Source organism: Cibotium barometz, chromosome 24, assembly GCF_041138505.1.
Source record: "Cibotium barometz isolate CiBa-2024 chromosome 24, ASM4113850v1, whole genome shotgun sequence".
NCBI lineage: Eukaryota > Viridiplantae > Streptophyta > Polypodiopsida > Cyatheales > Cibotiaceae > Cibotium > Cibotium barometz.
Window position 1 is genome coordinate 26127457 of NC_141069.1, and position 25581 is coordinate 26153037.

General features: G+C 45.3%; 1 pseudogene across 1 annotated transcript in view; it reads right to left on the bottom strand.

Annotated features, from left to right (window-relative positions):
• Positions 1-1620: 1620 nt before the first annotated feature.
• The window catches only part of LOC147625087 (uncharacterized), a 61067-nt pseudogene continuing 37106 nt past the window's right edge, over positions 1621-25581 (bottom strand). Inside the window, exons 13-17 of the transcript XR_015268916.1 lie at positions 24315-24613; positions 23310-23458; positions 2877-3161; positions 2140-2467; positions 1621-1998 (exon numbers count right to left, since the gene is read on the bottom strand). The product of XR_015268916.1 is annotated as an uncharacterized LOC147625087 (transcript). The remainder of the gene's footprint in view (positions 1999-2139; positions 2468-2876; positions 3162-23309; positions 23459-24314; positions 24614-25581) is intronic.

Sequence of the window (25581 nt, forward strand, 5' to 3'; positions counted from 1 at the left end):
TGAGCAGAAGGTGTGTCCATGTGTACAATTCGCTAACACACAGGGAGTCAAGATTATTAAATTGTTGGCTGCATGCTAGCGACCGTTGCGCATGGTTATGCCCACAGGTTTAATGGAGGCACGCAACCTCTATGGCTCGATATATTTGGCATTATTGAGCGATTGGGATAGAGACGGTGTGGCTCAAATGAGTGGTGTGTTCGAGGACAAGGCGATGATGGGTTTCTACTGCTTTAGTAGGTCTCGATGATGGGTCATACCATGGGGTAGGCTAGTGTCCGAAGGGCACAAAACATCAAATTTAGAAAAATAATAGAATTGAATCAATGAAAGCGTATTACAATATGCATGACAACGTACCAAAGGTGCTTCAAGAACTCCTGGATCCACGAGAATATAGTCACAAAATCTTGCATCAAGGATGCTCTACATGGTCTCGCAACATGGAAGGAAAGGCACTAACCACTCATTCATCTAGACACATCTGTGACCATGTGTTTCATACCTTTTTTCTTTCGCTCTCAATACACTAGTGCATATGTCCGAAGAACCTTTGGTTCGAGATGGATTTGGCCAAGGTGAGAACTGCTAGGAATTATATCGGAGTCTCCAATTTTCATGTACTTCGAGGAATGATTTTCCCATTCTCTTTACACCATTCGAAAACCCTTCACCAACCGTTACATGGATTGGTTGAGCCTCCATTTGGCATCAACCAAAATCTGGTCCAATCATCTCGAACTATAGGACCATCACGACATGCCATTTTCTTGAGATGTACTCTGGGTGCTACATAAAAGCAAGTTGTTGCCGTGTAGATAGAACAACTTGTTTCTTGACGTTCCTTGTATTCTTGCCATCTGCAATAGAGTTGGAGAAATGCATGATGTGGGCTTGGGTGGCTATTGCATGACTTATGGGACATTACGAGGAGAAGGTTTGGTACGGCACACATCCATTCTATGATGGCAAAGGAGGCTCAGGCCATTAGAAACCATGTAGAAGGCGCAACTAACGACAATATGCACAGCAAGGAGCGCAAAGATGTATGAAATATGTGTAGCAGAGCGCAGAGATGTCCGAAATATGTGCAACAACTAGCACAACCAAGAGCTATTTGCATAGCATCAAACAATGCCACTTTATGGAGGTACAAGATTTCGAACATAGAAGTGCAAAGATTGAATATTTTTTTCAATTTTGAGAAAAATAGTTTTATATAGATGTTAACAAGTTTTAGATATATGTTAGCAATTCAGAGTTACGCATTTCATGCAAATTATGTGTTTGGTCCCAAGTCCAACAATCGAAATGCTAGTGAAAGATTTATAAGAATCATAAATAGAGTAAGTGCAATGGAAACTATTTATACCCCATTGTGATCAAGGAATTCAATAAACCTAATTAGACTAAGATTTATAAGAATCATGAATAGACTTAAGTGCAATGGAAACTATTTAAACCCCATTGTGATCAAGGAATTCAATAAACCAAATTATACTAATCACCCACGAAGAGTGAAAGCAAACACCATAGCTAAAAAGAAGAAGAAATGACCATGTAATCACTTTAAAATGACATCATTAACGATTGCCTGCCCTTTTCACGCACTCCACGTTCAACTGAAAGTTTATTTCGTGAATTGTTTATCATGGAAACTCCCAGACCACAAGGGCATCATAAATTAATTTATAAACATCCTACACAACTTTTAGTTTTTTTCATGACACGCCCAATGCAGAAGTATCCATCAGATACAGCCGAGCCCTGCATGAGCAGTGGAGGACTAATTGGGTTGAGCCTTATGTCGAACTTTGAGGCATTTATCAAGGGTGAATGATAAAATGCCACTGATGAGTAATTCAGTGCACACCACAAACTGCCTCAATAGATCATCCTACCATAATTATTGCAACTTACACCACCTTTCTCAGGAGCTTGGTTTCATCCCGAGCAGCTTCGCCACACGATGGGTTCCATACTGAGGCTTCGCCCTGCCTTTGAAACCAAGAAGGGTATCAACATCATTAACTTAAAAAGCCTTATTTTTCACAAGATTATGGTCATTTAAACACAGGAATTTTTTTATCGATACAACAAGAAGCTTTTTATTACTTCCTGAGAATCCATAGCGCTCACCTCGAGACCTTCAAAGGCATAGACGCAGGCATGTCCACTTGTAAGCACATATGTCCGTGTGTATTCTCTCTATCAATGAAAACTGAGTTAAGCTCCTATATGCTTCTTGGGGCAGCACCAATAGTGAGAAGCTTCACTCCCATGTCTTGTACTGCTACATCCTTTCAATGACAAAGTGATCAACAACACGCGCATTGCAATTTGGGTCGGGAAAAGGCCATTGCGGAATCCAAGAACTTGGATGCTTCCTTGTGTATGATGGGGAGCCTTCCTTCATAAACCTATCCTCCTCCTCCCACTCAGGGTCCATAACCCATTCTTTAGGAACCTGTCACAATACAAGAATGTAAGTGTTTACCCTTAAGAATCAAATACTTGCCTGCATGATGGATACCGATCCTGCCCCTAGCTATGGCACCAAATTTATCCTGCCAGCAGATGATTGTCACGGTGTGGCCAGTCAGGTGCCCGTGGCTCAGTGGGGGCTACGACCACACCTCCCAACTTTGACAGGTCCACTCATAGGTGTCCATTGAAGGGATGGCATTTCCTCCCCCATGGTACATCCATTCCACCTAGGCAGATCTCATCCCATACCTTCCAGGGTGGATGGGAGTGCCTCCGAGGAAGCTCCCCCATGCTGGACCTCATCGAGCAGATTTTGTGTCTGGGAGGCATGAAACAATATACAACAGCATTACAAAAAATAACTCCAGAAGAGTAGAGATTCAACAAACCTTATCAACAGCAACAGTATACACTTCAAGGTTCCCCGCCACTGTGATGTGAAACCGAGTGAAAGACTTATAGTTTCCAATTCGCAAGGAGGAGAACGCTTCATCAAAATGGAGATGGAACCAGTTGATGCAGATGTATAGGTAGCAGCCAAAGACGAGAGAGACGACAGGGGTGGAAAGGACCCAATAATAAAGGAAAATACTTATAAAATACACAAAAGCATATCCCCGAGGTAGAGTTGTCATTCCTTTTTGGCATATATTCATACGAGTGACTGCCATTACCTGTATATATTTTGAGTGAGTTCACTTGTAAAAAAAGGCACCAAGTTTTGACCTGCCATTTCAAAGTTAGCTCTCAGCCATACATCTTTTTTTGAGTTTTGATACCACTTTTAAAGAATACTTTTGTTTCCCTCTGTATCCACCACAATAATTGCCGCCTGCAAGGAATGCTGATCAAGAAGGGTAAAATAGAGCTCATGAAAGCACAACAGGAGCATAAGAGTACCATCGAGAGGACAGTCAATGAAATAATGCCGCCTGCAAGGAGTGCTGATCAAGAAAGCTAAAAGAGAACTCATAAAAGCACAACAGGAGCATAAGAGTCCCATTGACAGGACAGTCAATAGAAGTATCCGTGAGGTAAGAAAACTTCGGGATTGGTAAGCAGAAAGGACACACAATGAAGACGAGCTACCTACATTGAGGGCATGCAAAACTGCAATTTGTAAGCAAGGAAATGGAACAAAAGCATGCCCGAGATTTGGTCAACATGAGGGCTGAAATGTAAGATAATCATAATGCAAATATGAAAAAAAATGGAAAGGAGGTGCAAAACATGGAAGGAAATGCATGCTCAAAATGATGAAGGTTTTTCAGCCATGGAACCATTGAAACAAGAAAATGCTGATTTGGAAAAGTTTGTGGAAGAGCTTTAGAATGCCAAAGAAGATGCCAAGAAGATAAAGGCGAAAGTTAAGGCAAAGCTTGAAGAGTATATGAAAATGGCATCTACAGGGTTATTATATACATTGCAGCCAGTACAGCCAGCCAAGGTAACGTGCAAGATGCTCTTCATGCAGAAATACCAAGAACTGAACTTAAAATTAATGGGCACAAACGTTAATCACACAAACTATGGGATAAGAAAGCCCACATTGAAAGAGCTTGGCGAATCAGGAAAGATGACACAAAGGAAAAGCCCCTCTATCTGAAAGAAACGAGGTATTTCATGTACAAAGACATGACACATACAACTAGAGCTAAAAACAAGTGGGTTGTCTACAAAGATGGACGAATGATTATCCAGGAGAAATGGGCAGCCTGCGGGACCAAGATAGCCTATGCACGGCAGTCTGGAATTGCAACGGTACCCTTTGACCAGCACAGGCAATTTCAGCAAGGCATACTCTATTAGAGATGTTATCTTTTATACAAAGACAGACCAAACCCCCGGAGAGCAGTCTGCCTATGGTACACAGCTACATCTAGGAATCAACGTGCAGGGACGAGACTCGAGTATGTGGACTAGTACACGGATCCAATGGAGTGGCCAAGCTTTATGTCAGAGAGAGAGAGAGGGGGAGAAGTACTTGCATGTATATTCACACAATAATGATAAGTGACAAGTACAAGTGATAATAAAAACCTAGTCTAGGTGTCCTTTCACACCAAATGTCCAGGGGGAAAACCCGTTGGACAAAAGTGCCCTTGGAGTTAGTGCAAGTTCACTTGCAGCACTACATATAAGCATATGCCCTCAAATCCCCCCTGTAGTGGTAATGTGAACCTGTACAAGGATGCAGATCTCTCTCTCTCTAGGAGAGTAAGCGTAAAGCTTGGAAAGCTTCAAACTTCTCTCAAGGCAATGCCTTTGTAAACAGATCTGCAATGTTATCTTGCGTAGAGACAAAAGGTTAAAGTGATCTCCCTTGCATGAAGCCTCTCCCTAACATAGTGATAAATGTATCTCTATGTGCATTGTACGTGCATGGAAAACTGGATTCCGTGCCACAGCCGTAGCACTCTAGCTGTCAATGAGTATAGTAGTGGGTGTCTGCTGACACTCACGAAGATCTGCAAGTAACCTCCACCGCCATACACAATCCACCATAGAAGTGAAGGTTGCCATGTCCTCAACCTCACACGTAGATGTGGCAACAGTGGGTTGTTTCTTACTCACCCAAGATATGCATGAGTTGCCAAGAAAAAACACCTCCCACTGGTTGATTGCCGGGCGTCATAGCCTCCAGCCCAGTCGGAATCACTGTAAGCATATAACTGCAAGCCCCCCCCTCCCCATGGGGGATAAAACAAGCCACGATCCAAGGTGCCTTGAAGATAGCAAAAGACATGCCAATGCTTAGTACCTGGATTGTGCATAAATTTGCTGGCCTCCAAACACCAAACTAAATATATGGCCTTGTGTTGCACAAATATATGAGACACCCAACTGCTTGGCTATACATACTCATGTCATAAGCCTCTCCTACATCATACATGCTCAATTTAAGCCTTGGTTGTACTAGGGTAGAAACTTACGCACGAGCTTCTATATGTACTTGGATTGAAGCATTATAATTCCGTCATCTGTCTGCACAAACTATATGCCCAAATAGTAGAGCAAGAGACCCGTATCTCACATCTCAAATGAGGTCTTTAATTCAGCTTTGAAAGCTGAAACTGCATCCTCACTATGCCCAATCAGCAGCATGTCATCCACATAAACCCCATGATCCTCTTTAACATGAAGGATGCTCTCAATTGGACTATTTCTGAAATCCTAGCTGACCAAATAGGAGTGTATCTTCTCATACCAAGCTCTGGGAGCTTGTTTGAGACCATAAAGAACCTTCCAGAGCTTACACACTTTGCCTTCATGGCCAAACACCACAAAACCAATGGGTTGACTCACATAAACTTCCTCCTACAAGTCCCGTTGAGAAAGGTTGTCTTAATGTCCAATCAATGCATCTTCCATCCATGAGTGGCTCATGTGTGTCATAAAGACTACTCACCCAAGCCGCATGTGCATGTTCTCTAGAATTTTCAAAACCAGCATGTGTCCTGCTATGAAAAGGAGCTGAGAGTTTACTCTCTGCAAAGTACGTGAAGGCAAATGCACACTTCTGGTTGTGCTACATGTGAACAGGACCTAACCATGTGCTTTTTCCCCTTTGAACCACCTCCGCCCATTTCTACGGCCCAGCCAATGAACGGTGCTGCAATCTCAACAGGCGGCGCTCAGCCCACTTTTGGGCTTACGTGGCAAGGGAACATTTTCCTTGCAATTGGCAGTAGTGCGAGGAGAGCTACCGCTGCCTAGCCAGTGGACAGTGCTGCAATCTCAACAGGCCGTGCTGGGCCCACTTTTGGGCTTAAGTGGCAAGGGAACATTTTCCTTGTGATCTTCAGCTCCTCCGTCACTGTCGGAGTTGCCGTCGGTGTCTCAACTGCCGTGCCTACGCTTGGAGTAGCCCCCCGACCAGCACGCCTTCATCCAGTTCGTGCACCTAAAGTAGCTCCCCGACCCGCACACCTTTGCCCAATTCGCCCAGCTGCTCTCTGTTCAGGATTCTGTCGAGGGTCTACGGGTCCGAATCTCTTTGAATCTCTGAATCTATGAATTTTATGAGGCTTTCAGCTTGCAGGTACTACACTACAGAGTCACAAATTTTGGCCCTTTTCTGAAATTTGTGCAATTCAATCAAACTGTGTACAACTTTTGAGGCTTTTCTGAAATTCATGCAATTCAACACAAATTGGGGCCAAATTTGTATGCAAAAATTGGAGCTTTTCTGTTCGGAGCATGTGTCAAGGTTACAGTGCAGACATTTGAAAAATATTACACACATTGAGTGTTTTTCTGGATGCTACAGAGAATCTGCAAGAATACTCTTGCTTGAGGTTGCATTTTTGCAGGCAAAAAATTTGCACAGGAACATTGGGTTGCCTGGCAATGCACCAAGTGCTTCTTGGCTTGCCTGCAAGTATTTAAGTGTGGATTTTGACAGCATGGCTCAAAATGCTACAGATGTATTTGGTGTGCTATCCCAGGAGGATAAGCTAGATGGATCAAATTACTCCCTATGGAGTTTCATGATTCCGAATATGCTGGTAGCCAAAGGGCTTTTGGGCATTGTGTATGGTGATGACACACGCCCACTTACCTTGCAACCAAAAACACCTCAGAGGGGATATGCTCAAAGAGCTCCACGAGCTGAGGTAGAACACTACACAAGAGCAGAGAAGATGGGATTCCAGGGATGCATAGGCCATATCCTTGATAGCACTTTCTGTCAAAAGGTCTATCATTCCACACATTCGGTCCTGCAAGACAACAAAGCTTGCATGGACACTTTGGAAGCAATGTATCAGGTACACAACGAGGCGAGGGTTGCCTACTTGAAGAGGCAATAGGACACTCTTTCTATGGATCAGGGTGACTCTATGACAAATCACCTCACCAGAGTGAAAGATTTGCAAGAACGGTTGCTGAACATTGATGAGGTTATCCGAGACAAACAGCTGGTCACCAATACTTTGCATTCTTTGCCTCCCTCATATTTGGGCTTTCACACCTCTCTCAATCTACGAGAGGAGGTGCTGAACCTTACACTTTTGAAGAGTTGGTCTTGCAGGAAGAACAAACAAGAGAAAATCTATCCAACAATTGTGGTGGTGACATGGCATTTTCAGCCAAGGACAAGGGGAAAGCAAAGAGCTTTAAGCATGGAGGACACCTATCCAATAGACTTGAGGACACCAGCTCAACAAGTCTGGTCATGGACAACCCTCTTCTAGAGGTGATACGTTTGAAAAACGGGATGCCAGAAAGCCCAAAAAGAAGGGCAAATGTCACTATTGCCATATGCCTAGCCACTACATAAATGAATGTAGAAAGCGCGGATGGCAAAAGAGAAGAAGAAAGATGCAGGTAATGCAATAGCTGTCACCTCTAATGACAACACAGAGCAGTCTGCTAATGTAGTCCATGAGGACTGGACATTTTTGGTAACATGAAATAGTGACACACCAAGTGCTACAGAACAGGATATGTCTTTGATCACAACCCACTATAAGGATGTAAAGAAAGGGAAGAAAGTTAAGCGCAAAGCTAAGGAGTTCAAAGGAGGAAGGACGGTGCGGTTTACACCATATGATGGAGCTTATCGTTACACAGACAAAGCCCTCACTTTTATCCACCAATTTGATATTGCTTTTGGTTCCGAAAACTATTCATAGTCATCCAAGATTCGAATGGCTAGTTTACAACTTACGGAGACAGCCAATGCATGGTGGGGTGCAATCATGGTTAAGGGAACATCTCCCAAGAAATGGAAAGTCTTCAAGAAGCGGTTTTATGGTCAATTTTTACAAGTTTGAAGATGATGTGCACCTTGCATGGGAAAGATTGCAGATGGAAACAGGTGAGACAATTGATCACTACAACAAGAAATTTGGGATGCATATCTCACGATTACTCCTTTTAAAGAGATTTCTGAGAAGTCTAAGTTAAGAAAGTATCGAGCCGGTTTGCATGACAACATTTGAGATTTTGTGAATGTATGCCCGAATGATACCATCCAAGATTTGATGCATTTAGCTTCAGTTGTTGCCAGGGTCAACATGGTAGACGAACCAAAGAAAAAGACAAGTATTGCAAATCGAAGTTCTTCAGTACTTGAGAAGCGTAAGGACTCCAAGAATAGGTTTCAGCCTATGAAGCCGAGGGGTATTCCAAACTCCTACAAAGGATGCACAACTGGACCAATGAGCAAATAGAGGTCTACCACAAGGAAGGGAAATGCCTTAGATATGGCAAAGAGCGGCACACGTTGGCCCAATGTCTGGATCATCGCGTAAGGGACCCAGAGAGCAAGTAAAGTCCAAGGAAAAGTCAAAGCCAGTGGTTGATGGGATTCCCGATGTATTGGGAAACACTTCAAAACCCAAGGCTAGAGAGTTATGCCTCTCTTGGGGCAAAGTGCGGGACAAGAATGCTCTAGTGTTGTTTGACATGGAAGCCACAGAGCATGCAAAAAAGTTGGGTATCAAACCCGAGGAGATGGGACCAGCCTTGCATGCGGAACAAATGATTCATGGTGATTGGTAAGTTGAGGATTCATGTCCACGGTTATGTGAACCATGAGGATTTCTATATTTCACCTTTGAAGCACTCGATGTCATCTTGGGGATGCCATGGTTCCATAGGAAGAGAGCTATTATCTAGATTCCCAAGAGGACCATTTCTTTTAAGCATAAGAATAAGGATATCACTATTGTAGCAAAGAAGAAGGAAGATACCATCCCTATTGTATCTCATGTATCTATTTCCAAAGCAATAAAGTCTTCCATCTTCGCGTATATGATCTTTGTAAAGGATAAGCGTGAAGACTCAATGAAAGATCTGAACTCTCTTGAGAGTGAGAGACTACAGTTTCTAGAGGGATACAAGGATTGCTTCACGGATGTTATTCCAGGAGAGTTGCCTCTTGAGCAACCAGAGGAGCAGCTACCTTCAACCGCATGATGGATCGGATCTTTAGACCACATCGGAAGCATGCAGGCACCTTCTTTGATGACATCATTGTGTCTTCCAAGACCAAAGAGGAACACAGAAAGCATTTAGCTAAGTTATTTCAAGAGTTGCAGAAGCACAAGTTGCTCATCAATGGAAAGAAGAGTGAGTTTTTCTTAGAAGACATACGTTACCTTGGACACAGTGTGTCTAAGGAAGGAGTGCGGATGGATCCGGCAATGCTCGAGGCCATCAAAAATTGGGCAAAAATTGAAATCCATACATGAGGTGCACAGTTTCTTGGGATAATGCTCCCATTACAGGAGGTTCATTAGAAACTTTGCCACCATTGCCACTCCATTGTATGATCTAACCAAGAAGATAGTAGTGTTTAGATGGGGTGAGTGTCAAAGACATGCCTTCAACCTATTTAAGGAGCAGCTTACTACTGGACCGGTATTAGTCATTCCAGACCTAGTGAAACCTTTTGTGGTGGAATGTGATGCAAATGGGGATTGCATAGGGACATTTTTGCAACAAGAATGGCATGTGGTTGCCTTCGAGAGCCAAAGGTTGCAACATGCCAAGAAACACTTGCAGATTTATGAGAAAAACTTCTAGCCGTGATTCTTACTCTTACTTCATGGAAGCATTATTTGCTTGGGGCTGATTTCATGGTGAAGATGGATCATCAAATATTGAGATATTTTCTGACCCAAACTAAGCTTTCCGAGAAGCATATGAGGTGGGCAAACTTTTTGTCAATGTTTAATTTCTAGATTATCCATACACCTGGAAAGAAGAATGTGATTGCATATGCTCTACCTAGGAGACCACAAGTACATTCAGTGACCACTGCCTATCATAGAGAGTTGGATTCCATGAGAGATCACTGTGTGCATGATGAGGACTTTGGTGGGATTATGTGCAAGCTAGAGGATGGTCAAACAGTTATCCCTCTTTATTTGATGGTGGATACACGGTTATGTGTATTTGAGACAAAAAGTGATTGCAGAATCACATGCACCACCTTTTTTTTCCGAGAAAAAGATCCTTCTATTAGTTAACAAAAAACCAACCTTGAAGGGCTAAATACAACCACAAAGGGCTAGATACAGACATACCTCTGCAACTGTCGGGGTGCCCTCAACCTCGGGCGTTTGAATCTTGCAGCCTAACCGCGCGATGTATGCGAAGAACGGGGTATCCAATGTCTCCTCCCGGTCAGTAGGATCACACCAAGTCCACACCCCCCGTCTCCTCGGCGACAAATAGGAAGAGGTAAGGTGCCAAAGGACAACCTTGCCGAACCGAGCAAGAAAGGAGGAATCTATCACCTCAGGCTCCCTGAATGAGAACCTGGTTGTGGGTCCATCACTCTCCCAATGGCTCGACCAATCACCGAGAGAAGAGGAAGGTATTCCTTCCTGAGGCCTGGGAAGCAAATTATCACGGGAAAGTTGGAAATGCCAACCAGTGGGTCGGATGCGGGGTCGAAGCCGTGCTGCCACCAGCCTCGGACGTACGCAAGCGACGGGGCTCAGCTACATGACTCTATCTAAAGCCGCTAGCGAGTCAAACTCAACCTGGTAGTAGTCGCGTCCCAAAGGATGAATGTCTATGATCTTTACAAGCGCTCCAAGGAGGCTAGCCTGTAGAAGATCTTTGAATTGTCCGCGCGCTGGGCGGCTACCAACAATCTTGCACACCAGAGTGGAAGCCTCTAGGGATGCAACTGTCTTAGCAAGGAGCTAGAGGTCCGCTTTTGAGAAAGATAGGCAAGGGATGGATGATGGCCTCGGTCGGGGACGACGGAGCGGCTGCCATGGAGTCCTCATGAGGGGTAAGACCACAAGGGGCCGAGGCTTGCCAAATGAAAAAATTCCCAAGAACTAACGAAACTGCCAGATACGGAAGGGGTGGAGAATCGGAGCCAAAGGGAGACCCGCGGGGGGGGGGGTGTCAGGGCCCTGTGAAAATGGAGCAGGACAAGTGTGGGCATGGTGGTTGCAGGGTCAGAATATTTTATGATTCACATGGGGGGTGCCCGGACAGTGTTTAAGATGTGTGGACAACCCTAGGTGTGAAGGGGGAACATTAAAACATTAAGTTTGAATGTTTATTGAAGTTTGCCCCTAGGCCTTAGTGGTCCTAGGAACTTATTAAGTTGGGGCCCTAGGGATTAAATTGGGAAGGAGGTTTTCTCTCTCTTCTCTCTCTCTCTTCCCTTTTTGGGAATCGTGTAGTAAAAGGGGAGCTTTCCCTCATGCGCATGAGGAACTAGCGTGGAAAAGCACAGGAAGGGGAGGCGACTGCTGAAGATCAGTTGTGCTGCTGTTTTTCTGAGTGGAACCAGCCGTACAGCACTGTACGGCCAGAGCTGGACACTCTCTCTCTCTCTCTCTCTCTCTTCTCTGTTGCTGGCGGCGCACAGGACAGCCGCTGGTGGCTGCGCAGAAGCTCTGTTCAGGCTGTGTAGTGTGTTTTCCAGCAAGTACACCCTGTACGACTGCCGTACAGTGTACGGACAGTCAGATACAGCACATACAGGTGCAGACGGCGCTTTTCTGGGTGCTGGACAGACCTGTGCATGCTGATTGAGGCTGGTACAGAAGTGGACAGCAGGCTGTTTATGCAAGTACAACGCCTGGGACGTATCCCGAGGCGGTACAGACGGGTACTGTGCTGATTTTCAGATCTGTACTTTACAAGGACAGCATAGGAGTGAGCATCAGGAGGAGGATACACAAGCACACGTGTGAAGCAGGGTTGTGCATTCAAGTGCCTGCAGGCACAGATTAGTGCTGTTGCTTCCTCCAGAGTTGTTTCACGAGCTGAACTTGGTAAGCCTTGACTCCGTTCATCTATCTCTCTTTCTGTTGCTTGATGTCTGCTACAGGTATGTGTTATCTGGCTCCTTGTGAGAGGAGGAGTATGGCAGATTGACAAGGGATTAAGACAGGGATTGAACAGCATATGTATGTTTGAGCTGAGAAGATGTATCAAGCTCTTGAGTTATGCCAGATGTATGCCCATGGCTGGCCTGCTTTGTGAACTTGGCTGATCAGAGGGAGGCACAGTGTGTTGTTTGAAGACACAGATCTGTGTGCATAGATCCTCTGTGCTGAGAAGGATTTGTGGGCAGTCAGATTGGACTTACAGGTGTAAACTCTTGGCTGGTTTTTGTGTTGTACTCAGCCATACATATTATTTTAATTGAATAAAGAAATACCGCAAGGGGCGCCAAGCTTTGGGGCCAACAGGTGTCGCTGTGTATTCAGATTTGGGCACTCTAGCTCCAATCTGTGTTTTGTACTTCATCTAGACTACAAGTGGACGGGTGATTGCTCCTACCGCACTCTGGTTTTCTATCAGAGGCCGGTTTCAAGGTTCCGTTGCCGGGACCAATCATCAACTTTCTGAAGGGGGTGAGCTCGTGGTTGCTTTGGAGAAAGTCATCGCTGAAAATTCAGCAACCATGTCTGATACAGAGGAAGAGTACTTCTATCAAGAAGAAGAAGAGCAAGAGACTTCTCCTGAAAGAGATGTATCTGAGGATATTTTTGCAGGAGAACAGGCTGCAGATGTTGAGCCCTATGAGGATGTAACACAGCCAGAAGATGTGCATGGTAAAGAGGATGATGATGCTCGGTTCAAAGATCGCTTGGCTAGTGTTATGGATACTTTCATGCAGCTCACACAGAGTGAGAGATTTGCTGAATTTTTGAGATCTCGTTCAGAGCCCCGCACAGAGCCCCAGAAAAAGAAGAAGAAGGTTCGTTCGAAGAATCTTTCTCAAGGTCATAGTGGTACCACTCCACAGGATCCATCTCCTGCACAGTTTCCGAACATGCAGCATGCTTTTGGTGCTAACCCACAGAGTTCCTTCTATGGACAGCCACCTATTCCTCAGCAGAACATGCATCCAGGGTACTTTGGTGGTGGCTCAGTGTTTCAATCCATGACTGGGGGTTATCCTCAGGGAGGCATGGGTATGTATGGGCCTTTTGGAGCCAATTTTCAGCCTGGCATGCAAGGGAATATGTATGGTGGTATGCAGTCCGGTATGCAAGGAAATGTGTTTGGAAGCATGCAACCTGGGATGCAAGGCAATATGTTTGGTGGCATGCAGCCAGGTATGCAGCATGGAATGTATGGAAACATGGCTGGGATGTATGGTATGCCTGGTGTTGGAATGGGAAATGTTGACCCGATGATGGGTATGAATGTTGGGGGCAGCAATCTTACGAAACCACTTCCATATGATAATCTAACGCCTATGGGCAAGGCGAAGGATTACAAGGAAGGGGGAGCTGCAGTGAAGTTTGACACTTTCAGTGGGGCCAAGGATAAATTGAAGGCACTTACCTTTTTACAGCAGTTTGATGCTGCTTTTTCTGGTGGGAATTACACAGAGTCCTCAAAGGTGAGGAAAGCTGCCACTTTTCTCAAGGGCAATGCTTTGCAGTGGTGGTCTACTCTTCTTTTGCAGGGCATAGCACCCACCACATGGGTCCAATTCAAACAGGTTTTCTCTTCCGTATGGCTCACATCTACATTTGAGGTGGATGTTATGACCGCATGGCACAAGCTGGATGCTTCAAAGTGTGATAGTTTGGAGGATTATAACAAGAAGTTTTGGGAAGCTCTACTCCCAGTGACTTCTTATCGTGCCGTGCCATTATCTGAGCAGGTAGAGAAGTATTGTTGTGGGCTGCCCAAGGAGGTACGAGATTATTGTATAAAGACAAGAGTAACGAACATGTCACAGATGATTGAAAATGCTATGACAGCTAATGCGTTACTCACAGGTGGTTCATCTGGATTTAAAGGCAGTAAGAAGTTGGGCAAGAAAGCTGAAAAATTTGGGCATGCTTCTCGTGATACTAAAGGGTCTTCAGAGACAAAGTATAAGAAGTTGCCAATGCCCAAAAGGACTTCTGAGGAAAGACAGGCTTTGAGAGATGCTCAAAAGTGTTTTTACTGTACTGAAGAGGGGCATATGTCATTCAATTGTCCCAAGAGAACGTCCAAGAAGGACCCTGACAATAAAGGAGAGCCCAAGCCAAAGAAACCAAAGCCTTCTGCAGGCTTAGTTCCTGATCTTGTGGGTGAGCAGCTAGGTGGTGAAGCTACAGAGTTGTGCAGGGCATGGGGCAAAGTGAGAGATCAGAATGCTTTGATCTTCTTTGACACAGGTGCTAGAGCCAACTTCATTTCACCAGATTTGGCTGGCCGATTGGGGATTCGCGCAGAGGAGATGGGGCCGTTACATGAGGCAAATATGGCTTGTCCAGGGTATGCAGAACCCGTTACTCCTATCATTGGGAAGCTACGGCTTCATTTGCAGGGTTATGTGGACAGCGAAGAGTTCTTCATCATGCCTTTGGATGGCTGTGATGTTTTGTTGGGGATGCCATGGTGCCACAGGGTACATGCGGTGGTGGATACTTACAATAGGAAAATTACTCTGACTCATAGAGGGAAAGAGCATGTATTGGATGTAAAACTCAAAGGGGAATCTGTTCCAATTGTATCCGCTTCGGCGATTTCATCAGTAATGAAAAAGCATCTTTCCGCGTACTTGATTTATGTAAAGGATGCACAGGATGATGAGTCTAAGTCTAATTTGTCAATGTTAGATAAGGACAGGGCTGATTTCTTAAGTGGGTTTCAAGACTGTTTTTCCGAGTCATTGCCAGGAGAATTACCTCCTGAGAGGCCAGAAGATCATGCTATAGATCTGATTCCTAGTAGTACTCCACCGAATAGGACCGCCGTATCGTGTTAGTGCAGCCCAACAAGAAGAGATTATGAGTCAGGTACAGGAGCTATTGAATAAGGGGTTGATTCAGCCTAGCTCATCACCCTTTTGCTCACCTGTGCTCTTAGTGCAGAAGAAGGATGGTTCTTGGCGCATGTGTATTGATTACAGGGCGCTGAACAAGAATACCATCAAGAATCGATTCCCCATACCGAGGATCGATGACATATTGGACCGCTTACAGGGCTCCACAGTTTTTAGTCGTATTGACTTGAAAAGCGGGTATCATCAGATACGCATTAGACCCGAGGATGTGCATAAGACAGCATTCCGAACCCACGTTTGGGTTGTATGAGTTCTTGGTTATGCCCTTTGGTTTGACGAATGCGCCTGCCACATTTAACAGAATGATGGACAGGATTTTCAGGCCTCATAGAGAGTTTGTGGGCACATTCTTTGATGATATGATTGTGCATTCACGAACTGAGGAAGAGCATAGAAGGCATTTGGCCATTGTGTTTGCAGAACTCAGAAACCATAGATTGGTGGTTAATGGCAAGAAGAGTGAGTTTTTCTTGCAGGAGATACATTTCTTGGGGCATATTGTGTCTGGTCATGGAGTCCGTATGGATCCAGCCAAGGTGGAAGCAATACTTAATTGGCTAGCTTTGAGGACCGTGCATGATGTACGCAGCTTTCTAGGATTGTGTTCCTATTACAGGCGTTACATACGGCACTTTGCTGAAATTGCTTCGCCTCTTCATGCTTTGACGAAGAAAGCAACTCCGTTTAGATGGGCTGATCGGGAAATTACAGCATTCAAAAAGCTCAAAGAAAAAGCTTACTTCGGACCCAGTATTGGTGTTACCGGACCTCCGAAAGGCTTTTGTTGTCCAGTGTGATGCATGTGGAAGTAGCATTGGTGCAGTTCTCATGCAAGAGGGACATGTGATAGCCTATGAGAGTAGAGTTTTGCAAGATGCCGAGAAGCATTTGCAGGTGTATGAGAAAGAGATGTTGGCTGTAATTCACGCTCTTTCTACATGGAAACACTACTTGCTTGGGGCTGATTTCACTGTGCAGACAGATCATCAGACTTTGCGTTACTTCCTCACGCAGACTAAGCTTTCAGAGAAGCATATGCGTTGGGCAAACTTTTTGTCAATGTTTCACTTCCAGATTGTGCATGTGGAAGGCAAAAAGAATGTAGTGGCAGATGCTTTGTCACGCAAGCCATAGGTCTCTGCAGTTTCACTTGCTTATCACCATGAGCTTGATGAAATGAAAGAGCAGTATGCCCATGATGAGGATTTTGAAAAGTTGTATGATCAGATGTCTGAGGGTCAGCGGCATGAGCATTACACTCTCAGAGATGGGTTTTTATTGATGCATGGCAGACTGTGTGTTACCAGGCCATTGCGACTCAAGGTTATGATTGAAAGTCATGCTCCACCGTATGCAGGTCATAGAGGTATTGACGCCACGGTCAAAGCAGTGGAGACTTTCTTTTATTGGCCAACCTTGAGAAGAGATGTTGATGCTTTTGTGAGGCAATGCATTGTATGTCAGAAGGTAAAGTTTGACCGTCAGAAGACACCAGGGTTATTACAGCCTTTACCTATTCCGGATAGACCTTGGGAGAGCATTGCCATGGATTTTGTATTTGATCTTCCACGGACACAAACGGGAAATGATGGCATCTGGACTATCATATGCAGGTTCAGTAAGCAGGCTCATTTCATTCCCGTGAGGAAGACAATTAAAGTGGATCATATGGTGAAGTTGTTCATGGCGAACATCTTCAAGTATCATGGCTTGCCTACGTCTATCATTAGTGACCGTGATCCACGGATGACGAGTTTGTTTTGGAGAGGGTTGTTTGACAACATGGGTACAACTCTCAAGTTTTCATCGTCATTTCATCCACAGACAGATGGTCAGTCAGAAGAGGCTAACTCTACAGTGTTAGATCTTCTCAAGTGTTATGTGTCAGAGCACAAGCAACAATGGGAAAAGTATCTTCCTCTGGTGGAGTTTGCATATAACAACACTGTGCATAGCTCGACAGGCAAGGCGCCTTTTGAGATTGTAGAAGGAGGGAAGAAGGTACCACCCATTTTGCATACAAAGGATAAGATCTTTGAGGCTGATCAGTATGTGGAGAGCTTGGATGAAGCTTATCGGAGAGTTAAGTTGGCCCTCCAGAAAACTCAGCAGAAGCAAAAGAAAGCCGCAGACCGTCACAGACGTGATTTACAGTTTGCATTGGGTGATTGGGTTCTTTTGCGTTTTGAAAAGGCTAGACTCAAGAAGATGAAGGGTAAAGAGCGCTTATTCCCTAAGTTGAGCATGCGATATTATGGGCCTTTTCAGGTTTTGGAAAAGATTGGTGAGGTAACCTATCGTTTGAAGTTACCAGATCACTGGAGGATTCACAATGCTTTTCACGTGAGTCTTCTTAGACCTTTCCGTGGGGATGTGCCTGAGGATGTATCAGATGAGGCTCAACCGGAAGTTGAGGAACTTGATGAGGTTCTGATTCCAGAGCAGATACTGGCACATAAAGAAAGGAAGGTACGAGGAAAAGTTTCCCGTCGCTATCTTGTGAAGTTCAAGAACTATTCACCGATGGATGCGAAGTGGATGGAGGAAGGTGACTTAACAGATTCACCTCAGGTTTTGCAGCTTTATCTCGATGCCTTTGAGTTAGAGCCGACTCTTATTGTGGCTCATTCAGGTTCAGCAGAGCATGGGTCTGGAGCATTACCTGATGCTCAAGAGGGGGGTAGCACCTCCACTCCCTTGATACAGACAGGCTCAGATGACATCTAGAGGTCGCTTGGTGCAGATTTTATCTCATCCGAAGGTACTGAGGCTGACAGTACATCTGTTTATGGGACTTCTATGATATATGTGTACTAGTCACATGGAGATTTTTGTGGATATGTATGGTTCACAGTGGTATACAACTTGGACTATTACTATGCCATTGGTTTGCAGTGAATATTGATACATGTGTATGGCTCAGAGAGATTGGGACGCTGATCTTGCCATATTGTATATTTCACTTTGGATCTTTTGATGCATCACCAGAATGCAATCGAGGACGCTTGCCATCTTTCAAGAGGGGGGTATGTCATGGCCCTGTAAAATGGAGCAGGACAAGTGTGGGCATGGTGGTTGCAGGGTCAGAATATTTTATGATTCACATGGGGGGTGCCCGGACAGTGTTTAAGATGTGTGGACAACCCTAGGTGTGAAGGGGGAACATTAAAACATTAAGTTTGAATGTTTATTGAAGTTTGCCCCTAGGCCTTAGTGGTCCTAGGAACTTATTAAGTTGGGGCCCTAGGGATTAAATTGGGAAGGAGGTTTTCTCTCTCTTCTCTCTCTCTCTTCCCTTTTTGGGAATCGTGTAGTAAAAGGGGAGCTTTCCCTCATGCGCATGAGGAACTAGCGTGGAAAAGCACAGGAAGGGGAGGCGACTGCTGAAGATCAGTTGTGCTGCTGTTTTTCTGAGTGGAACCAGCCGTACAGCACTGTACGGCCAGAGCTGGACACTCTCTCTCTCTCTCTCTCTCTCTTCTCTGTTGCTGGCGGCGCACAGGACAGCTGCTGGTGGCTGCGCAGAAGCTCTGTTCAGGCTGTGTGGTGTGTTTTCCAGCAAGTACACCCTGTACGACTGCCGTACAGTGTACGGACAGTCAGATACAGCACATACAGGTGCAGACGGCGCTTTTCTGGGTGCTGGACAGACCTGTGCATGCTGATTGAGGCTGGTACAGAAGTGGACAGCAGGCTGTTTATGCAAGTACAACGCCTGGCACGTATCCCGAGGCGGTACAGACGGGTACTGTGCTGATTTTCAGATCTGTACTTTACAAGGACAGCATAGAAGTGAGCATCAGGAGGAGGATACAGGCAAGTGCAAGCACACGTGTGAAGCAGGGTTGTGGATTCAAGTGCCTGCAGGCACAGATTAGTGCTGTTGCTTCCTCCAGAGTTGTTTCACGAGCTGAACTTGGTAAGCCTTGACTCCGTTCATCTATCTCTCTTTCTGTTGCTTGATGTCTGCTACAGGTATGTGTTATCTGGCTCCTTGTGAGAGGAGTATGGCAGATTGACAAGGGATTAAGACAGGGATTGAACAGCATATGTATGTTTGAGCTGAGAAGATGTATCAAGCTCTTGAGTTATGCCAGATGTATGCCCATGGCTGGCCTGCTTTGTGAACTTGGCTGATCAGAGGGAGGCACAGTGTGTTGTTTGAAGACACAGATCTGTGTGCATAGATCCTCTGTGCTGAGAAGGATTTGTGGGCAGTCAGATTGGACTTACAGGTGTAAACTCTTGGCTGGTTTTTGTGTTGTACTCAGCCATACATATTATTTTAATTGAATAAAGAAATACCGCAAGGGGCGCCAAGCTTTGGGGCCAACAGGTGTCGCTGTGTATTCAGATTTGGGCACTCTAGCTCCAATCTGTGTTTTGTACTTCATCTAGACTACAAGTGGACGGGTGATTGCTCCTACCGCACTCTGGTTTTCTATCAGAGGCCGGTTTCAGGGGGGGCAGCAAAGAGGCTGCGGGGGAGGGAAGCAAGGGCAGGCGAAGAGGGGGGGGGCAGCATGTGAGAGAAAATAAGGCCGACAGGGGGGGGGGGCGCCGTCGGGAAGGGGGGGAGAAGGGTGCACAGGCGAAAGGAGGAGCGGGCAAGAGAAGGCGGCAACGAGAGGGGGGCGCACGTAGCAAGGAAGTTCACAAGGGGGTTCTCGCAGCTCCACGCTTTATGCAGGGCATAGAGGTATTTATTCTAAATGGCCTAGAGAGGTATCCACCTGCCAGTGGCTTTACTTGCTTTCCACACGGACATGGGGCCAGCACAATGGATTATGTTTTAGCCTCGCCAACCTTTATCCCGAGTATCCAGGATTTTGCGATTGGCCCCAGGCCCATCGGAGTTACGGTGGATCATGCACTTGTCTCCTTTACGGTGGATTTCCACTACAGTACCCGCCAGGTTGGGAAGTCCTATCACCCGAGATATACCTTCTATAGAAAGACTGATGGAGTATATACTGCAGAGATCTACAGCTTGTTGAGTGCAGAGGATCCACAGAGGCCATTCGCAGAGCTCGCACAGATCCTGGCAGAGGCTTTACATACAACTGCAGCGACGGCCTTCCCACACACACAGCCCACAATACGACCACGTCCTAGGAGCATGCCCCAGAATAGTTGGTATGATGATGACTAGAGTCCGGCTACAGAAAGAGGTGGCCACATGTGTTACTACATATAGACAGTCACGCATCATCTTCCAATGCCTCATTCGGCAGAAGAAGAGAGCATTCTTAGCTCGGCTGGAGAGAGACATGTATCAGCTGTTTTTGAGTCAGGATTCTGGGGAGGCCTGGAGATTGCTTAGAGAGCACCCCCTGCCTCCGCCATTACCTCTCTAGATACATGGGGCGAGTGTGTAGCCTCCCTCTACACAGTACCAAATCAGCCACCACTACCGAACCCTCCAGAGCCTTGTCCACCCACTTCTACCTTCTTCACAACAGAGATGGTGGGGAAGGCCATCAACAGATTGCATACAAGGAGGGCACAAGATCATGAGGGCATTGTAGCCGAGCACTTCATACATGCTAGAGATATGATTGCAGACTTGCTAGCTCTCATGTTTAATAGAGCCATGTGTGAGGAGTTTCCTTGGACTTGGAGTTCTTCCACGATTGTGCCGGTACTCAAGTCTGGAGATCTGAGCCTGCCGACTAACTATTGCACCATTATGATTGGTCACTCGCTGGCCAAGCCTCTATTCTTTAACAGGAGTTGAGCAGATGGGCAGAGAGACAAGGGTCCGAGCTCAGGGACAAGCCGGTTTCAGGAGGAGATTCTCTACTTTGGATCATATCTTTACCCTCAGGGCTATCATTGAGGAGGGCAGAGCACATGGGAGGAGGATCTACTGTGGCTTTGTGGATTTCCGCAAGGCCTTTGACACAGTGCCCACCAGAGCTAGACTGATGCGCAGGCTGCAAGACTTGGGGGTTCCATGTGAGCTCATTTGGGGTATTATGACACTTTATGAGCCAGTAGTTGAGCATGTGCGGACTTCAGAGGATCTCTCCCAGCCAATACACTCCACTATAGGGGTGAAACAGGCTGCCCGCTCTCTCCGACTCTATTTGGACTATACATTGATGAGATCTCTGATTATATTGGGACGCGAGGGGATAGAGGGGAGCACCACTGATCGTAATCGAGGCTCTTGTCAGATCAGTGTCCTTCATTCATAGCACCTGGGAGCTTCCCCGACTCCGGTATGCACGACTTGCTTTAGAGTCCTCTCATCAGCTAGCCATGGAGGGAGACACTTCATGTTGGTATGCGCAGATAGCATCCTGGTTTGACCTCCATGGGTTCAGTTTAGACAGACTTCCACCCTTCCAGTACTCTCTGGAGGCACCCTCTCACCTTGACACATTCTGAGATTAGTAGAGTCATCAGACAGGACCTCATTCAGTTGGACACTAGGAGGACATGGCTAGAGCCCTCACAGGAGTTGGGGACGAAGATGGCTTTCTATAGAGACCATCTTCTCCGCACCACTGAGGATGGCTTTATACTTAGACCAAGCTACATGGATACCCATCTTTCTCATGGATTAAGGTGCGCCATTGGGCAGACCCGCACCTCTTCACATCAGTTAGAGATAGAGACAGGCAGATTTAGAGGCATACCTCCAAGGGACAAGATTTGTCAGATTTGTTGGATAGAGCCAGAGACGGAGAAGCACTACATCTGTCTCGCTGCACAGCATATTATGAGATTCGAGGGCGCTACCATTGCCTTTTCAGAGAGGGATTTGACCACTGGCTAGAGTCATGGACTATTGTGATCAGAGATGCTTGGGTTTTTATCTCCTGGAGATCCGCAGGCTCAGAGAGTCCATTATCAGGAGCAGACGCCCGACAGGGAGTTCACACAGAGACAGATTACTGACTTCTTTCGAGGGACTACCCGGGAGGACACACAGCCGACAGCCCAGCAGTGGGCACCCCGTGGGACTCTACTTGAGAGAGCTATCCAGTTGGGCAAATCCAGACGCCCGAGGGTTCGCGGATCCTCACATCGGAGACGGTGCCTACACCAGAGGATTCAGAGCATCATTGCGAGCCATCGGGGCTCGTCCGACCAAGCATCTCACTATGGCAGATATCCAGGCCATCCGGCAGAGACCCATGCTAGAGCTCCTAGGATGATTACCACTCCAGCCATATACTGTTGTACTCACTGTCACTTTTGTACTCCCCCATATTCATGTATTCATGTATCCATGTACTCATGTACCCCATTTTGACTAGTAGCATTAGCTTCCCACTCTCCCTAGTTGCTGCTTCCGGATGCTCCCTACTGATGTATTGTAGGGCTAGATACTACCTTCAGTTCTTTCTTTTCTTTTCCAGACAGTGTATCAGATGTCACATGGTTGTAACTTTGATCTCATAGGTCACTTTGGCCTTTTGAAGACGTTAATATAACATTTCATTTCATTTCTCTCTCCACGTCATCCCTCTGTTGCATAATTTCAGATTTGTTGTTCTCCCATAAGCTTCCGCATGTATCACTGAGGGTGTCGTCACACAACTTTGGATTCAGACAGAACAGAGGGCATCCCAGGAGACGAGAGCGGGTATGTAGGCTATGTAGTACTGGGGAGATCAATTCTGAGGAGCATTACATACTTAGATGCCCAGTTTACTATAAGATATTCTGATGCTATCATTCTCTCTTCAGGGAGGGGTTCAAGCCCTTATTTGGGGGTGATGCATCACAGGGATCAGAGATGACTGGGACTATACCTACTACAGCTGAGGCACCACAGAGACAGACTATTGAGGCAGGAGCCCGAGATGCGGATACTGCACAGACATCTATGACTGACTTCTTTGGCCCCTCTACGACAGAGCACACAGCCTAACCGTTTAAAGAATTCATATTGATATAAATCCTTGTTTGTTTTTATTTGTATAAATAATCAATATTATTTATTAATTATTCAAATTAACATCTTTCAAATAAAAAAAGGCAGGTTTTTGAAATTTTAGTTTTGCAGAAGTTAAAAAAAATAGCAAACCTCTGGCACATCGAAAGCTGACATTAAATATTTAATGCACGCCGGGTATAGCCCGAGAGTCCAAAACTCCATTCTGGCTTTCAACCCAGTTGGGTCAGGAAAATGCTCGTTTTCCACAGATCGATACCATTCATATAAGGTGTGGTAACCTGCACAATTGCAAGATCTCTGAGAACTAAGAGACATACTGAATTGATAGTATATTTAGAAATTAACAAAAGAGTGGACCAGACCCATATTATATCTAGAACATAAGAAGAAAGTGGTCCACAAAGGTCTAAAAGATCTGCTGCTATATCACTCTCACAATCAATTGTCCCCATCTAATGCTCCATGGTGCTTTTGAAACTGTCAAAATCTGTTGATGAACCAGTGACCCCAATTCTGCTCCTCTACTTTGAATGCCAACAGGATCTACATCAGCTGGTATGTTATAAGGTGCGTGTGTGTGTATGTGTTGTGTGTTTTTGTCGCCGGGGGGGGGGGGGGGGGGGGGGAGGAGAGAGAGAGAGGAGAGAGAGAGAGAGAGAGAGAGAGAGAGAGAATGTGTGCGCACACTATGCCTGCGTGCATGAGCATGTATGTGTATATATGTTGCCTGTCTGTGTGTGTGTGTGTGTGTGTGCACGCACACATATGTGCATGCGTGTATGTAAATGTGTGTGCATGTATGTAAATGTGGTGTACACGTATGTGTGTGCATGTATGTATGTGTGTTTGTCTGTCTCTGTGTGTACTCTGTATGGTGCATGTGTATACGTGTGTATGTACTTATTGTACATGTGTGCATGTGTGTATGTGTGCATATGTATATACATGTATGTAGTATGCACTAGCACAAAGAGGAGATCCTTTCAAATGCAACAGCATCCATAGCATTGAATACAACAAGAATAATCCCACAGCCTTCAGACCCCAAACATTACACTGTAACCTATCTCATTTTTTATGATTGACATTTCTGTTCGAAAAATCACCAAACATAACACCAAATGAAAAAGATACCTGCTGCCCCTAAGAGACCATGGCGAATGCATATCTCAACTCCTATCTCCAGGAGCAGCATAAGAATCATGGCCGCTGTCAGATGGGCACTGACATGGATGAACCCCAGAAACGCACGGCGCTTTTTTGATATTTTCACAGGAACAAATAAATATGACATAATCAAGAGCCACCAAAGTTCCAGTAAGGGATACATATGAATACTCTAGCATGTTCACAAACGCTGTCCAGAGGGTCAACAAAAACTGTTGGACATGTCCAAACATTGAATTGTCTTGCAGAATGTTATCCAGATCACACTGCAAAAACCAAACCCCATACTTCAGAAGTCAGAAAGCATTCCATAAAAATTGAATGATCATGTGTTTTTCAAGAGTAATCTAAAACACATAATGAATCAAATCTGATAAGGAACAATTAAGCAACCAAATATCTGAGGGACTTGATTAAAAAAAGCAAGAAAACAAAACAAGTACCACCAGTAGGCCACAAGGTATTTGCACTTATATATATTTTTATATTTATACTTCGTCTTCTACTCATACTTGTTTTTGTGTTTATATTCATTTTTTTATCGCCTATTTATTTATTCATGTGATTGTTTATGTATACACATTTATGTAGCAAATGTTTGTTTGTTTTGCACGTGTGCATGCAGTCTTGTACATGCATTGCCACCAGCCTAATAAATTGGCAGGGTCGAAAGATCAAGGCCAGAGATTTATGAATGTGCTCAAGGACAAGAGGTCTATAAGAAAGTAATATGCTCAAGGACAAGCACTCCAAAGGAGAGCAAATACAACATGGCAGCATGAGGATACATAGCAAATACAAACATGGTGGAATGCGGATACACGCCAGCACTTGCAAGCAATAAGTGTGGTAGCTAGTTCGAGGCAAGATGCCATTAGAAGATTAGAACCTTGGATGAAGCTGCAGCAGACCTTGCTGCCCAGCACACTAGGGTTTGTGACACTGACTGCATCACGGGTTCACTCAATGGCAGTATGCCTCCAAGAGTTGTTACTTGTCTAGGGAGGTCGTGCGCTACACTGCCCCACTCCACTACGCACTCGCACACACTCCACAACAGGCAATTGGTGAGATGATAAGAGGAGACGCACATAGTTACAGAGACAATTAAGATCAAGAACAATAACATTCATCCATTGCATTTCATCTATCCCCTTGGCAGTCCCAAGGTTGCTCATTTATACAAGTGGTTCAACCACCGTGCAAGTAGGTGAGGGTTGGGTAGGTGCACCGT